Here is a 17,360-nt window from a genome sequence, read left to right as displayed (position 1 = left end):
ACACACCGCGGGCGACGGCTCACACGCCGCATTCCGGAGGCGGGAAGGCCCAGGTCCAGGCATCAGCAGGGTGGCTTCTCCCAAAGCCCTGGCCTTGGCCTTAGCTCCTCCTCATCTAAGGACACCAGTCAGATGGGGTCAGGGCCACCTAACAGCCTGCTTTTCACCTCTTCACAGGCCCTGTCTCCAAAACCCTGAGGGGCAGGGCTTCAGCACAAGGATTCTGAGGGTCCCAGTTCAGCCCCCAACAGGAAGCAGAGCAGGACCACTCAGGAGTTGGGAAGGGAGAGACGTCTGCAGAAGTAGCCATCACTGAGTAGAGAAGGAAGGAGCAGGGAGCGAGGCCTGGTTTCACACGTCTCGTTTCTGTTCACAAGGGAAGCAGCTCAGCTCTGGCCGCCCAGCGAGGGAAGGGTCCCCCAGCTCTTCTGTGGCGGCCAAGGTGTGTGTTGTTGCCCTGAGACCTCGCTTCTGTGAACAGTCACTGGACTAGTCCAGAATCTCGTACACAGAGACCGGGGTGGGGGGAGGTCCCTCCTGCCCCACAGGCTACCCAGCGGCAGCTCCCCAACTGTCCCAACAAATGCGGGGTCAAGGCCGTGACCGAGGGGAACGCCGGCCCCGGATCCCTTCTCTGCCACAAGAGGGCAGCAAACCACACGGTCCGCAGACTTCAGCTCTAAAGGAGGATAACTCACCTCCACTCTTTGCAAAACAATGTACTCAGAAATTTTGGAGCCGAAAGAGGTTTTCCTGTTCCTGACTTTCATCTAAATACTACGATTTGTTTTAGAGCACAGTTGTGGGGGGGCGGGGGGAATGATAGCAAATGCCCCACAGAATCAAACCAACCACAAAATCAAAATCAACCACATCTCTTTCTTTTAAATCACTGAAGCCAGCTCTGCACCGACTGCCGCAGCCCAGGGTGAGCTCGGCCAGGCAGCCCCTTTCAGCCAGGAAGAGGCTCACACCGCATTTGGCCCAAACGAGGTTTTGTGGGGACCCAGAGCCCAGTGGGGGCGGGTGTCTGCCGGTGCAGCTCAACCCACCTGCTGATCAGGACAAACAGTCCCAGGAAGGAAGGGCCATAGCCTTGTTGCTGTTGGACAATACGTGTTTCCCCCCCACCAAATAATGTCCTTTTTAGACGTGTTCCTCTCTTGCAGGAGAAATTATAGACTCTTACGGCAAAGGAGGAGGGAACGGTTTTCCCACTCCACAGAAGTGGAAGTGTGGGGAAGCCCAGGGGGACACCGTGCCCCCCACCCCACCTCCGCTTTCACCCACCCACACCCAGGAATCGGGGAGTGTACCCGAAGAGTGTCTGGCTCCTCCTGGGCAGTGTAGGAGAGACCCAGGAAGGAATGGGGCTGGGCTGAAGGGCAGAGGCAGAGCCAGGTCCAGGAATGGTGACGGGAGGGGGCCAGGCGGTGGCGGGTGTGGATGCCCAGCGGTGTCTCCATCCAGGGCACAGGTGCCATTAGGTGGGCAGACCGCCTGTCCACTCACCTGCCCCGCACACAAGACCCAGAGGAGTGGAGCCACAGCCTTGTGATAGGTGAGCTTGCCAGGGGAGGCCCAGGCTGACCCGGCCCTTCTGAAAGACGAAAGAAGGCCCAGAGAAATGGGTTTTCCAGGGCACTCATTGCATTCCAGTTAAACTGTGGTTTATCTCGGCCTCCCTGGTCCCAAACCCTCTCTACCTGAGTGATGGTCTTATCACATCATGCGTGGTACCCAGCCCAGCATCACTAGTGGTGCCCGGACGTACATGGGACAGACCCGCAAGTGCTGCCAGTGACTAGCAGGAAAGTACAGCACATTTATCAACTTTATCCATATTTATTCGAATTTTACCCAGAATTTATTCAAATTTTGCCTTTTTATTTCCCCAACCCACTATTAAAATGGTGTTGGATTTTCATACAAAGAGAAGTTTGGGGGCAGGCCTGGCCTGGGTTGGTTGAGGAGGCCAGGCTGAGTTTTTTTTTTTAATTACTCACTAATCACTGATCATCTCAGAGTCAAGTCTGTTTTTTGCTCTGCAATAATTAGCTCTATCTGGACCTTGTGCCAAACTCAGGGCTTCCCAGATGGCACTAGTGGTAAAGAAACCGCCTGCCAATGCAGGAGACATCAGCGATGTAGGTTCAATTCCCGGATCAGGAACATCCCCTGGAGGAGGAAATGACAACCCACCCCAGTATTCTTACCTGGGAAATCCCATGGACAGCGGAGCCTGGTGGGCTATAGTGCATAGGGTCACAAAGAGTTGGACAGGACTGAAGCAACTTAGCATGGGTCAAACTCAGATGGGGTTTGCGTTCTAAGCTGTGGCTGGGAGCAAAGGAGCAGAGAGGTTAGTTCTTGTCCCGTAGGACCGTGGCTCCATCCACGACTCAGGCAGCATGGAACGGGGTGGGGGGGGGGGGGGCTGTTCTCTTTCAGAGAAGCAATTTTTAGCAAATGTTTTTTAGTTAAAAGCAACCTTTTAATATAATAAAAAGAGGTGTATGTTCATTGTAACAGTTGAAGACAATGACCAAAAATAACTTAAGTGTGAGAAACCATAGAGCCACAAAAATTTAAAAAAATAAAGGGAAAAGATTTTTAGCACCCTGTCAATATCACTATTCACATCTCTGGTACATATTCATTATTGTTTTGTCCAACATGAGATCACACCATATATGCTTTTTTCAACTTTTTTTCATTTAACAATCCAGCTTTCCATGTCAGTCAAGTTTCACCTTTTCTAACACTCAGTCAACATTCAGATCTCTCCAGTGTTCTCAAGAAAAACGTCACCGAGAGCAGGTTTGTGCAGATCCTCAGCCTTGCCGGGATGGGTGAGCTTTAACGGCTCTGACCTGTTGGGTGGTCAGGCCAGGGGCCCCGCAGCACCACGCCTGCCCGGCCACTGAGGCTGCCTCCTCTGGTTCCCCAGCGCAAGCCTGCCGAGCTGGGCTGTGGGAACAGGACTGGGCTTAAGGTTTGGAAAGGGAAACATGGGTTGTGCCAGAGCACACGGCCTCACCCAGAAGCTTGGCAAAGCGCGAGCTAGAGTGGGATGAGCAGGTGGGGAGTGGGTGCGCCTCGTGCTGTGTCCAGGAAAGACCTCGAACCTCCCTTCCTGCTGTGGCCTCCTCCCCGCCTCTCCCCAGGTCCCTCACTGCCTTCCCAGCTCTGCCCACCTTCAACCTCTCCTAAGGCCGGCCGGCCACACAGTAAGCAAGAGGTTTCGCCAAGTGCCTCCTGGGCAAAGGGCATTTCCAAAAGTATTTACAAATTGGCATAGGCGGATGCCAATCTCGCACTGAATCCAGGACTGTTTCTGTGGGCAGAGAACAAAGGCTGGGCTTCTCTCGCCTTCCAGAACAACATTCCCCTGTCCACAGGCGCCAGATCCCTGGGGCTTTGAACTCCTGAACTCTCTCCCCCCAGTGCTCTATTCAGACACCAAGCATTTAAGTCTTTTAAAAAGAAAGTCCAAGGCGAGTTCCTCCCTCCCTCCCACCTCTCCCCTGCCTTCCCCTGGGCTCCCTCAGCTCCCCTGTGCTGCATGGCTCACCGTGGCCCCTGCTTCTCCGGTGACGTCACCCCGGATCTGGCCTGCCTGCCTCGTGCTTCCCAATCGCCCAAGCCATCTCTGCGCATCTTATCTCTGGCTCTTGCACAGACATCACACCCTGGATGCCTCATGACTCAAAACTCCACCACTCCCCCTGCCCCCCCACCCACCCCCAACCGCCAGGCTCTTTTCCCACCCCATCCCTGTCTTTGTTGGAAATTCCTGCCTGCTTGTCGATGGTGATGGAGGCTCAAGCAGAAATGGTCAGGACCCAGGGCGGGTCACCCTGCAGAGTCAGCTCTCCCCCACACACACTCCCCACTCCCAGCCCCAAGGCCTTGCTCGGCAGTGAACCACGGCCGTCCTGGGAGCGGACGCGCCTGCCTGCTTGCACACCAGGTCTCAGACCAGGGCCCGCCACCGTGGTGCTCCAGGTGGCCTCCTTGGGAAAGGGTTTCATTTTCTTTGAGAGGAAAGGGTCCAGAGCTGTTGCCTCTCTCTGATCGCTGGGGCCATGGCACTGTTACCCCTTCACCAGCTGGGCCAGTCCCCTGACCGGGCTGCACCAGCAGGATGGCCCAGAGCGGGAAGAATGTCCCTGGCTCCTCTAAAACTCAGCAGGCGGGGTGCCCTGCCCCTCCGGGAGTCCGCTTCCCAGGATGGGGTGCGGCCTGGCGCCTGCAGTCCCCTTGGCCCCCACGCTAGCCCATCCAGCTCTGAGACCTCAGCCCTCTGCACCGACACCGCCCAGCTCCTCGGCCCTTCTTGGAGTCGAGGATTCCCGGAGGGCCGCCCGGGGGGCAGCTGGGCCCGTGCTCAAGTCTGAAGACAGAGGAAGGAGGAAGCCCGATGGCCAGTCTTCCCAGGAGCCCATCCTGCCCACCCTCAAGGTTAGGTCCCCCAAGAGCCTCCGAGGGTTCCCGCTGCTGCCGCGTGAGACCCCCGAGCCCTGGGCCAGCTCCTCCCGCTGCACCCCCATGAGAGGGGCTCCCCAGGCCTCTGCACACCCCGCGTCCTCTCCCGTAATGCCTTTCCACCCTTGAAGGGTTGGCAGGGGGAGTAATGGGAACGTCTCTCAGAAGGGAGTTGTGACGATCAATCAGTCAAGACACGGAAAATTCTTAGAAGTGTGTCGGGCACATAGTGAGCGCGGACGAAGCGTTAACTCTCATTAGTGTGTTCTTTTGTTCCCAGGCCACGCCAGGCAAAGAGAAAACTTTTTTCTGAGCCCCTGCCACTCTCAGGGTCCCCAGCCAGCAGCTCTAAAATGGGCTTCCATTCCATGGACCCCGAAGTTGCTTTACCTGTATGGACATGCAGACCCCAGGGCTTGGCCAATGGACCTGGCTACCCCCGTGTGGGGCAAGGTCCGTGGGCAGGACCCCATCCACGACGATGCCAGCACAAAGGGGAAGTGTCTTTTTGCAGGTTACAAAGCACGTTCCCATCTTTCTCTACTTTAGGGAACAGACAGGGCAGAAATCATTATTCCCATTTTCCAAATGGGGCCCTTGATGCCGAGGGGCAGTGAACACCTCATTCACCCAACCTACACTCCAGTGAGTGGCCCAGTTAGGCCCTGGATCCGGCTCTCTTTGCTGAAAGCCCAACACTTCCTCATCACCACACTGGGTCACAATCAGTTAAGTACATCTTCCTCCTTCTGAAAAGCAGCTCAGATGCCAAAGGAATTAGAGATGGCCGCCCGATGAGAACCAGACACCCGGCCCCTTGTCTCTGGGCCGGCTCCCAGGAAAGGGAGGACAGCGGACGTGAGGCCCCCAAGGCCCGGCCCGCCCTGTGAGCTCAGTTCCTGGCAGAGGGAGCCTCCCTAAGAGAGGCCAGGAGCCCCCCAAGCCTGAAAAAGCCTCTCCCCAGAGCTGGACCAGACTGCCAGGCTGCTCATCTCTGGGGTCAGAACAAGGAGTGTCCAAGGCCAACCATGCAGCCACTCACCCTCCCTAAACCCAGCAACCCTGCCAACCTGGTGCTGTACCCATTTTTTAGATGGGAAAAGTGAGGCCCAGGGAGATGTGACTCCCCGAGCAAGCAAGGAAAGCTGGATGACAGCCCATGCCTCAGCCCTGCTCACAACAGCGCCCAGCAGGGCAAACCCACCCAAGACCTGGGGCAACACAGTCAGCCCTGCCTAGCACTCCCTCTAACCCCTGCCCAGAGGCTGGGCCCACCAGGAAGCCCCAGGCCCCACTTCCACCAGGTCGCTGGTAGGGGAGAGAGGTCAGCTCCCAGCTGAGGGCAAGGCCTGATCAGCAGAGGTTCCAGCAGGTCAGGGCCTTGGGTGGGGAAGGGAGGCTGGGCTCCCTGAGAACTTGAGTGGATCAGGGAACAGGCAGAACTCGAGTCCACAGCCAGGGCGCCCCAGGTCACCGGCCAGGAATCGCTCCTGGGGGGCCGTTTCTACCGCCAACTCCCCACCTGGATGCTAGGAGAGCTGGTGGGGCCGAGGACACAGCCAGGCCCAGGCCCGGGCCTGGAGGGTGTGCATGTGTGGGCGGCATCCCTGCCGGAGTCCAAGTTCAGGAGCCCAGCCAGGGGGATTGTTCACATTAGTTTAACAAACAGAACAGCCTTGACCACAAGGTCAAAATAACAATGAACTCAAACTCCACCCCAGTCCCAGCCCACCCTCCAGGGCGGTGCTGCTAGAGCACTCGGGAATTGAGCGGTACCCACCTCCCGTCCCCCACACCCGCAAGCCCCTTTTTCCTCCATCCACCAAATGTGTGCCCCCTCCCTTGCCCCTGGCCCCCACTGCCCTGGCTCCAACCTGCCCTCCACCCCACTTTAGTACCTTTCAAGGGGTCCTGTGACTAAGTTAGAGCCAAACGCCCCTTTGTCATTCCAGGCTCTGTGTGGATGGAACACACAGGCCTCATCCAGCTCATGGGCCTCGGCCACACTGGCTTCTCAAGGGGCCCTGCTCCCTCCGGCTCCAAGCTTCACCCACTCCCCTCTGCACAAAGCCCCCCTCTCTTACCCAGCACTGGACGGAGCCTGCTGATCTCAGAGCCCACCCAAGGGACACTTCCTCCAACACCCAGGCCTGGTGAGCCCTCTAACACCCCCAAATCTCCCCTTCATGGAAACCGTCACCATTGCAATTAGCATGTGTCTCCCACCCTAAACGACATCCCCAGTACCAGCCCCAGGCCTGGCACATGGCAGAACCTGAACCACTGAGTCCTGAATGACGGAACAGCCAATGGAGGGGCCGGACACTCCCAGCTCTGGTCTCGCTTCCTTCCAGCTTCCTCCCTGCCGCCCTCAATTCAGAGACACCTCCTCCAGGAAGGCTTTCTGTCTTTCCCTCCCCTGAGTAGCTCCTAATGGACAACCCGTGAACCACAGTCACCTTATCCCCCTGCCTCCCCATATGCTTGTGAGACCCTCGAGGCAGCACAGAGCCCCGGGCCCGGCCACAACCACAGTCTCTTCCCCACCCACTCCCCCTGCCCCACTCAGGCCGAGGTCTCTGGACAACATGGACTTCCTGCCATCAGTCCCTGAACTCTGACAGCCCCTCTGAGAGGGACAGCCTCCACTAGTCCCAGTTTACAGATGACACCCTTGAGGCTAAGAGGAAAAAGGCTCAAAGTTCTGCATTGCTCCGAACATCCCCACGTTGGGTACTGTGTCGCCTGTTAGAAAGGCGGCCAGCCTCCGGTCTCGGGCCTTTTCTCAGGGAGGCCCAGCCTTCCAGAGGGGGAGAGACAGACAGACAAAGAGAGGGAGAAAGGGAGGGAGAGAGAGAAAACTAAAGATGAGGAAGGACAGGTAAGTGCGTCTCAGGAAATGGAAAAATTACTGAGGATAAGCCACAGGGCCTGGTGCAATAATTGTCACAGAAATTATTTAGATTATACTCCCATGTAGGGGGTTTGTTTATTTGTTTGGGCTGCTCTGGGTCTTAGTTGCAGCATGTGGGATCTAATTTCCTGACCAGGGATCAAACCCCAGCCCTTTGAATTGGGAGTGTGGAGTCTTAGCCACTGGACCACCAAGGAAGTCCCAACACTGAGTATTTTAGTATTTAGTATCTGTCAAGGGCTTCCCAGGTGGCTCAATAGTAAAGAATCCACCTGCAAATGGATTCTATCCCTGAGTCGGGAAGATCCCCTGGAGAAGAAAGTGGCAACCCACTCCAGTATTCTTGCCTGGGAAATTCCATGGACAGAGCAGCCTGGCAGGCTACAGTCCATGGGGTCACCAAAGAGTCGTACATGACTTAGCGATGAAACAACCAGGCGCATGGCATGCTCTGAGTGCCATCCACGCTCCCCTCCCACTCTACCCAAGCTCACAGAACACCTGGCAGTGAGGATGGGGGATGAAATGCTCTGAGCTCCATCCATTCATTAAGCAAATATTTAGTAAGCATCTACTATGTGCAGAGCCTAGGCTTTTCAGCTGATGTGAGTGTAAGCAACCCACCTACCAATGCAGGAGACATAAGAGATTCGGGTTCAATCCCTGGGTCGAAAAGATCCCCTGGAGGAGGGCACAGCAACCCACTCCAGTATTCTTGCCTGGCGAATCCCATGGACAGAGGAGCCTGTCCGGCTACAGTCCATGGAGTCACAAAGAGTCGGACATGGCTGAAGAGACTTAGCATGCACACGCCCATGTGCAGGGCCCGGAAAATTATAGGTGAGCATGGAGCTTAGTTCTAGGGGGGAGATAGATAATAGACAAACATGTGAAGGAGATCGTTTTCAGGCGGTGATAAAGGCTCTAAAGGAAAGAAAGCTGAATTCTGAAATCCAGAGTGACTGGGGAGAGGGGTGCGGTGATCAGGGAAGGCTTATCCACAGAAGGGCTGTGAGAGTTGCAATCAGGAAATAATCTGGGACAGAGCATCCAGGCAGAGGGAGATGGGCCTGCCCTCCGTATGCCCTCCAGGGAGGACGGCCACCCTGGCCACAGGGTACTGAGTCAAGGAGAGGGTGGGGTGACCCAACATGGGACTGGAGAGACAGCTGAGGATAGGTCACACCGAGTCGTGTGGACCCTGTGAGACTTGGGATTTTATTCTGAGTGTTGTGGGAAGCCAAGAATGGCTTATGCAGAGAAGGGACAAGACCAGATTAATTTTTCAAAGATCTCAATAGCTGCTGTGGGGAGAACAGACCTCAAGGGGCACTGTGTGGATATGACATGTAATCCGTGCTCCACCAGAGCCTCAAGCAGGAGCCCCCACACTGTCCTCTCAGGCCAGGCCTCTCCAAGGCCACCATGGGACAGGCTGCTCCCAGCTGGCCCCCGCCTGACCAGTGGGTCTGTCTCCAGCCTCTGTGACCCAGGAACGCCTGCTCTCTAGTTATCACATCTCCTGGCATTCTGAATCCACTGGGGAAAGACCACCAGTGAGTTCAGAGGAAAGTAAATGGCAGCATCAGAGGTTGTTTTTCAGCATTTTTCCAGGCCCCAAGGGCCCATGAGGTTCAGAGTATCATTGAACTGTTTGCTTATGAGATGGCTGGCTGTGATCTTGGCAAGGCAGCAGTGAGCAGTGGTGTGAAGCGAGATCTTAATTCCCTGCCCAGGAATTGAACCGGGGTGGCCTGGATGAGAACCAGAAATCCCAGCCATCAGACCAGTAAGGGCTAGAGGCTAGAAGCTATTTTTCCCTGGATCTTTGCCACCAGTGAAAAAATACATTAATCATGGAAGCCAAAACTGTAAATGCAGGTACAAAGTTTATTCTTAGAGGCACAGCACAACAACAAGTAGGGGAGCACGCAGAGAAACAATTTGTCAATTTGTTTAGTTAAGATGGAAGCAAGGCAGAGATGCATAACCAGAAAGAGTGCGGGTGTCCGCATTAGTAAGAAGGAGCTCAGAAAAGAGCCACTTAAGTCATTTATACAGGGCCGTTCTTCCCCATCTTTGTTTACCTTTAGCCAATTATCTGGTTTCTTTCTCCACATCTGACCTGCCCTAAGACTCCCCCCAATATGCAGGTACAACTTTTTGCCAAGATGGATTTCAATGCAAAGGCGTCTAGAAGAAGCAAGACTCATTATGGCCTGGCATCCCTGACTTTTGACCCCCAAGGAGGCTTTCTGCACGTGGCTATTGTCTCTCTTGCCCCAAGAAGGGGAAATATGCGACCTCTTAATCCTTTACTCAAACAAGGTTTAGCCCTTCTTTGTTTCTGACATGACTTAAGGCCTCCACAAGAGACAAAGCCTGGCTATTGGCCTGTTTGAGTTGCTACTTCCATTGATGAGAGCAAACAGGAGGTTGATTTGTAAGTGCCTAACCTGGAGCCTGGGCTTCCTTGGTGATTCACCAAGTAAAGAGTAACCCTGCAATGCAGGAGACTCGGGTTCAATCCCTGAGTCAGGAAGATTCCCCTGGAGAAGAACATGGGCATCCCACTCCAGTATTCTAGCCTGGAGAATCCCATGGACAGAGGAGCCTGGAAGGCTACAGTCCAGAGGGCCACAAAGACTCGAACATGACTAAAGCAACTTAACATGCCCACCTATCTCCTGGCTCAGGAAATGCAAACAGGAGGCTAGTGTAAGTGTCCGACCTGAAGTCCATCTGTTTCTCGCCCCAAGAAGTGTAAACAGAAGGCTGGTTGTAAATGCCTAGCCTGGAGCCCATCTATCTCCTGCCTCAGTTGCAGATCGAGCTAAGCAATAAGCAGCCAGCTGAGCTGTGCTTTGCAAATCAGACCCACAGGAAGACACTCAGTTCAAGTACTGTTTCTGCCCCAACTCTCTGTGCAACCTCTAATGACTTATGGCATGTCGCTGGGCCAGAGACCCCTTCTCCAGAACAGAGGGTGGAGCTGATGTTCCCTTCAGCCCTTCCAGACTCCAGAGGCAGAACCTCCTAGAGTTCGAGCTGGAGGCAAGCCAAAGGCATCTGCAGAGAACTACACAGTCATCTGGAGGCCGGGACCTGGGCAGTCTGGCCTCTTCCATGCTGTCTTGGCTGGAGAGACAGCAAGGATGTCACTGGGGTCTCACCACCTTGAGGGATGGGGTGAGCAGCAGCCCTGTGCCCGCCAGCTCCCAAGCTATTCACTCATGCCAACAAGTTCTTGAAACATGAACCTATGTTATTTTTCTTCTTATTTATTTTCCTCTCTTGGCTCTTGCCCTGATCCAGGTGGCCCAAGGGAAGGGCTGTCACAGAGGAAGGCAGAGAAAGGGGCAGTCTTTTCCTGGCTTCTGCAGTTCAAAAGCCTCCCCTTTCAGAGGAATGGAAAGACCTCCAGGCACTGGTTTGTGTAAGAGCCAGGCTTCCTGAGCCCCCACCACACCCCCAGACGAGAAAAGGATTCCCAGGGCAGCTGGGCGGCGCAGAGTAAGTATAGACACACCTCGGGGGTACATGTGGGCTCAGTTCCAGGCCAGCACAATGAAGTGAGTGACATGAATTTTTTGGTTTCCCAGTGCATATAAAAGTTATGTGTACACTACACTGGAGCCTGTTGAGTGTGCAATAGCATTATGTTAAAAAAATATGCAACTATACACCTGAAAGTAAGGCAACAGTGTAAATCAACTATATTTCAGTTAAAGGAAGAGAAACACACAAGCAAAAGACCTCCATACTTTAATCAAGAAATACTTTATTGGTTAAAAATGCTAACCACCAGAGAGCCTTCAGCGAGTCATAAACTTTTGGCAACAGTAACGCCGAAGATCCCTGATGAGAGATCACCATGACAAATGATCATGAAAAAGTCTGAAATACTGCAAGAATTGCCAACATGTGACACAGAGACATGAAGTAAGCAGATGCGGTTGGAAAAATTGGCACCAAGAGCCCTTATCAACACAGGGCTGCCACAAATCTTCAATTTCCAGAAAACACCATCTCATGAAGCACGTCTGGACTACCACAGATTCACAGATTGGTGGTCTCTGCTGAAGCAAGTGCAGGCAGTAAGAGGGTTTAAAACCAGTAAGGCTCCCTAAATGTCTATATGCTTTTTAATATCACCATGCACCAGCAATTCTTAACAGTGTCAGTGATAAAATACTCCTACTTGGAATATTCTCTTAAGTCCAAGTTGAAACCATCTGATATGGGTAACGTTGAGCTTTCATAATATATATGTAAGCTCCAAACTAGCACATGTTTACTGCTTATCTTTCAACAGACATTATATTCTACATGGAAATTATTTCTAAGAACTCCCAGTCTCCAACAGGTTCATGTCAAGAATAAGTTTGTCACGAAGACAAGAGCACAAAGCTACTAGTAACAACCTTTGTAAATCCATGCAGGAAATTAGGAGGGCTACAGGACTAGAAGGTGGGGAAAAATGGATATTAAAAAGTTTATACAAGGACTTCCCTGGAGGTCCAGTGGTTAAGAATCCACCTGCCAATGCAGGGGACACAGGTTCGATCCCTGATCGGGGAAGATCCCACGTGCTGCAGAGCAACTAAGCCCATGTGCCACAACCACTGAGCCTGGGTTCCAGAACTTGTGCTCCACAAGAGGAGTCACCGCAGAGAAGAGCCCAAGAAACACAGCTAGAGAGTAGCCCCACTCGCCGCAACCAGAGAAAGCCCTCTCACCGCATTGAAGACCCAGAGCAGCCAAAGATTAATAATTTTTTTTTAAGTTTATACAAAACCTTTCTTTGGTTTTCCAGTCGCACCACGTGGCATGCAGGATCTTAGTTCCCCACGCAGGGACCCTGCAGTGGAAGCACAGTCTTAACCACTGCACCACCAGGAAAGTCTCTGGACAGACTTAAATGAAGTCTCTTAAGGTAGAGAAAGCAGATATGATAATGGTGTTCCAGGATATAAAGGATGGCCACATGAAAGAAGAGTTTCATTTATGTCATATTTCTCAAAAAGGCAGAACTAGAACTAACAGTGGGAACAGTAGAGTGTATTTGCACATAGGTAAATAGAAAATTGATGGCTAAAGCTATTTAATAAAAGGACAGACTAAGAATGATGATCTAGAGGAGTGGGATGGCGAGATAGGAGAGTTGCGAGAGGGAGGGGATAAGTGTATACATGTGGCTGAATCACTGCGTTGTGCAGCAGAAACTAACAGCATATTGTAAAGCAGCTATACCCCCAATAAAGGAAATAAATAAATATAAACAAAAGTTTTTAATAAATAAATAAAATAACAGGCTAAGTACAAAGTAGAAAGCTTGCCATCTTGAAAGTTTTCATCTAGAAGCCACTGACTGTCCACTTAGATTGCTGTGAAAATTAAATTTGCTCACTATAGAAAGCGCTTCGTACTGTCTGGAACATGAAAGTTTAGTGAAACTTCTCTGTAAAATCATCTGGACCCTCTGGTTCTTAGTCACTGTGCTAGTCAGATTTTTAAGTCTACTTGGGTCAATTTTACAGTTTGTTTTCTTCCTTTTTTGTTGTTGTTTTGTTTTCTCCATTTATATACTTTTTAAAAATATTTTTCTGTTATAAACCTGTATACTATATTTTGTTGTAATGAAGAAGGTTATTTTATCAGTGGCTTAAAAAAAGAGTAAGTTTTTCCGAAGGTGCAGAATCCTCGGAGCTGACTTCAGACTCAGTTCTTGCCTCCAGCTCCTGTTTGCTACAAGTCCAAAGTGATCCACAAACATGCTGGGCTCGTAAAGAGCAAGGAAGAGAACTTGAGTGGCTTCATTTCTGTCATCTCAGACCACTTGGAGCTTCTCTTGGGCTTAAAATTTTAAACAGTAAAAGAGTGTAAGGTCTAATATTTTTGTTTCAGATGAACATTTTAGTTCATACATGAAATATTGGACTGAATTTTAATATCTTTAAAGTTGAAATGTGTTCTTTTTCAATTGCTGGTTGTTTTAAAACTGAAGAACAAATAAATAAAACAGTGCATCAGTGGTACAATTTAGCAGTTGCCTAAATTTACCTTGTGCAGGTATGTAATTCAATTTTATAAAAATTCACTTCTGGGTATATTTTAATTGAACAATTATTTACATAAGATGTTAATATAGCAGACTGTAACCAAAGAATCAGAGTTCATTAGGTAAATATACAAACTATTGAATAAATAGCTGTGCTGTGTGTGTGTATGTTTTCTTGAAGTGTAATTGATTTACAATGTTGTAAATTACAACATTACAATGTTGTAAATAGTTTCAGATGTACAGCAAAGTGATTCAGTTATACAAACATATATATTTTTAGACTCTTTCCCTTGTGAAAGTGAAAGTTGCTCAGTGGTGTCCGACTCTTTGCAACCCCGTGGTCCATACAGTCCATGGAATTCTCCAGGCCAGAATACTGGAGTGGGTAGCCTTCCCTTCCTTTCCCTGTGGGATCGAACCCAGGTCTCCCACATCGCAGGCAGACTTTACCAGCTGAGCCACAAGGATAGTTCCCTGTGCTATACTGTAAGTCCTTGTTGGTTATCTACTTTAAGTATATAGTAGTATGTAGGTATTGACCCCAAACTCCTAATATATCCCCACACCCTCTTTCCCTTTGGTAACCATAAGCTTGTGGATCTATTTCTGTTTTGTATATAAGTTCATTTGTTTCATTTTCTTTTTAGATTTCACATCTTAGTAATATCATGACATTTACCCAGTTTACTTACTTCACTAGATTATTTACTGGTATGATAATCTCAACCATCCTGGTTGCTACAAGTGGCGTTATTTCATTCTTTTCATGATTGAGTAGTATTTCATTGTAGATATGTACATATCTTCTTTATCCAGTCATCTGTCAATGGACATTTAGGTTGCATCCATGTCTTGGCTATTGCAAATAGTACTAAATAGCTCTGTTTTAATGTGTGAAAATGGTGTGCTCTGATATTTACTTTTGCCAGCAGGGTGTGTGTATTTCAATAAAAGAAAATGATCTTGATGGATAATTAAATCAGTGATCACTGTCTGCCTTTCTTTTCTGACCTTTATTCCTCATTTCATCTCACAGTTGTACTGAGAATAAATTTTGTTGTCTAGAGTAGGGAGGCATTAAAAAGGGATCCCCTCTGGGTATCAAATCCACCAGGGAAGCCATGGAGAGATCAAGATCAAGCCTTAGTGAGGTGGCAGAGTCTCCAGATGGGTCTGAAGAATCTGAGAGCAGACAGCAGAAGCCCCCCAAAGAAGAACTGGGTGAATGATAACATCTTAGGTAGGATAACAGCAGAATCTCCCAGCCTCAGCATCACGTGGGAGCAGCAGCAGGATTCCTGGGCACCCAGGAGTGGCTCCGAGGTGGCAGAGGAAGCCAGTGAGCCTGAGGCCTGCACAGGCTGATGACCAGGCTGATGAGCTGGTGACAGGTGACACCAGGCAGCACAGATGCCCCCACTGCACAAAGTCCACCGACATCTTGGTTCTGAACAAGCCCCCTGGAAGTTAGCACAACTCTGGACAGGGAGAGGCCCAAGATGGCTGAGGCTAAATTCCCATCCCCTTAGCAGAGTGAAGGCTTGAGACTGAAATTGCTTTTATTTTAGTATCATAGAAACGTTATATACTATTATTAAATGTATTGCTCAGTTGTGTCCGACTCTCTGTGACCCCATGGACTGTAGCCATCAAGCTCCTCTGTCCCTGGGGTTTTTCAGGCAAGAGTACTGGAGTGGGTTGCCATTTCCTGTTCCAAGGGATCTTCCCAGCCCAGGGATTGAACCCACATCTCCTGCGTCACCTACATTACAGGTGGATTCTTTACCACTGAGCCACGGGGAAGTGCCGGGAGCCATTATGGGAGATCCCACCCATGACGAGGTCATGAAGAAAATACCTGACACGCAAGGCCGTTCAGGATACAAGGGACCCTGCAGGTTGGCCTCAGCCTCTACCCCATCCTGTATTCCATCCTCCCCCCTTTTCTGCTGTTGCTCTTGTTTGCCCTGCTGCAGATTCTTGTGTTGCCTGCTGAGAGCTCTCCTGCTCCTCTTTCATTGAATAAAGACCAACTTAAAACCCTAATTAATAAATCTCCTAGATGCTGGTACCCTATGAAGGGGCCAGGGATGAAAAAAATGTTTCAATTCAAACCCTTTTGCTGGCATTCTGGCTTGTTTGATAAATGTGTGCCCCCATTGCAAGAGATTAGCTGGCGACTTCTTGCAGGTAGTTAACTTTTAGACTAAGAACCTGTTTTGTGCTATATCTACTGTTTTTGCAATTCTTTGCATTTCTGTTCCGTAATAATGTAATCCTATCTAGTTCCCATAGAGATGACGCCTAATAGAAAGAAAATAGATTAACCACAAAAAAGACAGGGTCGGCTACTGAAGTTGCTTCAAGTTACACCAGGTGCAAGCCATAAACTGTCAACAGGCCTGAAGGCCAAAAGATATTATACATAGAGATTAACCATAAAAAAGGCCTTAATAGGCACAGAGCACTTCGGGGGGGGGGGGGGGTGAGGAAACCCTATTAGAAAACACAAAAAATATTATTTTAAAAGTGGTTATTGGATCAACGTTTGATTGATGTTAATGTGCTGAGGTTGTGCAGTGGAAACTATTGTTAATATAGTTAAAGATCTAGAAAAATAAGAGTTTAGCCCTAGTGTAAAAATAATAAGATAATTGTTCATTTTAACCAGGAGTGCCAAACAGGGGGCTGCCTCACCAGAGCTGCAGAGTCTTTGTGTACTAAACTTTTTAGATAAATTTAGCTGAGAACTTCTGCAAAAAAACTGACCTTTGTGTGAACAGGATTGTATTTCTACTATGTTACAACCTGCTGTACCATGAGACTGCCACTTTTCTGTTTTCTGCTAAGCTCAAGGCCAGAAGATAATGTACAAAAAATCTATGGGAAAAGACTCTCATAAACAAAAAATATACAGAGAATATCTGGTTTCGTGAAAGACAAGCTGATGTAATGTTAAACTAAGTCTGTGTGCTTATCTCCCCCTTAGAAATGTACCAACGTAGGGTATAAAGGCTACAGTGGAAAATAAAACGCTGCCAGACCCTGCTGCACATCCCGGTCTGGTCTCCCTCTCTCTCTCTCTCTCTCTCTCTCCCTCTCTCTCTCTCTCTCTCTCTCTCTCTCACTCACTGACGCCATTCATCCTGAGGGTTCCCCTGGATCCTGCCGGGGCTGGACCCCAGCAGGGAAGCCCATTGTATGTATTATGTATGTTTATATATGTATATGAGACAAAATACATTACACAGTATATTACATATAACATATATAAATATAAACTATAACTATTTTAGTTATAAAAATAGAGATAGATGATAGATAAAGTTCTCACTCACGTTTGAGGATGCTGTATCACCCTGATACATAGAGTGATGTGGTACCCAGGGGAGACAACACAGGCCGTGGGAGGGGCATGCAGGGCCAGGGGCTCACCAGACTCCTCTGCATGAGACATCGCTGGGTCTCAGACTAACAGCCAGTGGTGGTCTTCCCTCCTGCTCCCTGTTCATGTGGGACCACCGCAGTTCCACAGAACCCCTCAGCCGGCCAGCAACAGAGCTGGGCCCTGACCCAAGTCTGCTGACCCCAAGGACTCACATCCCCCGTGTCAGCCGCGGGCAGGGCTGTACCACCCACTCGAGGCCCCGGGCAGAGGGGCCTCAGCGGTGACCTGCCAAGTCCACGGGAGGAAGCTCAGGGCAGGGGAGACGGGAGAGGACCGACGAGGAGGGCAGAACCTGGTGACTCACAGCAGAACAAAAAGGCTGCAGAATTCAGCGGGCAAGCGAAAGCTCCCTGGGAAAGGTCAGGAAGTGAATTGTCACGCGCTGTCAATTCATATCTGCTGCCCAAATCCCCGGAGCCGCCAGTAAGACAGAGGGAACCAGTTTC

The sequence above is a fragment of the Cervus elaphus genome, chromosome 2 (genome assembly GCF_910594005.1).
Source record: "Cervus elaphus chromosome 2, mCerEla1.1, whole genome shotgun sequence".
NCBI classification, from domain to species: Eukaryota; Metazoa; Chordata; class Mammalia; order Artiodactyla; family Cervidae; genus Cervus; species Cervus elaphus.
The sequence above is the reverse complement of the archived record's forward strand: the minus strand, read 5'-3'. Positions refer to the sequence as shown.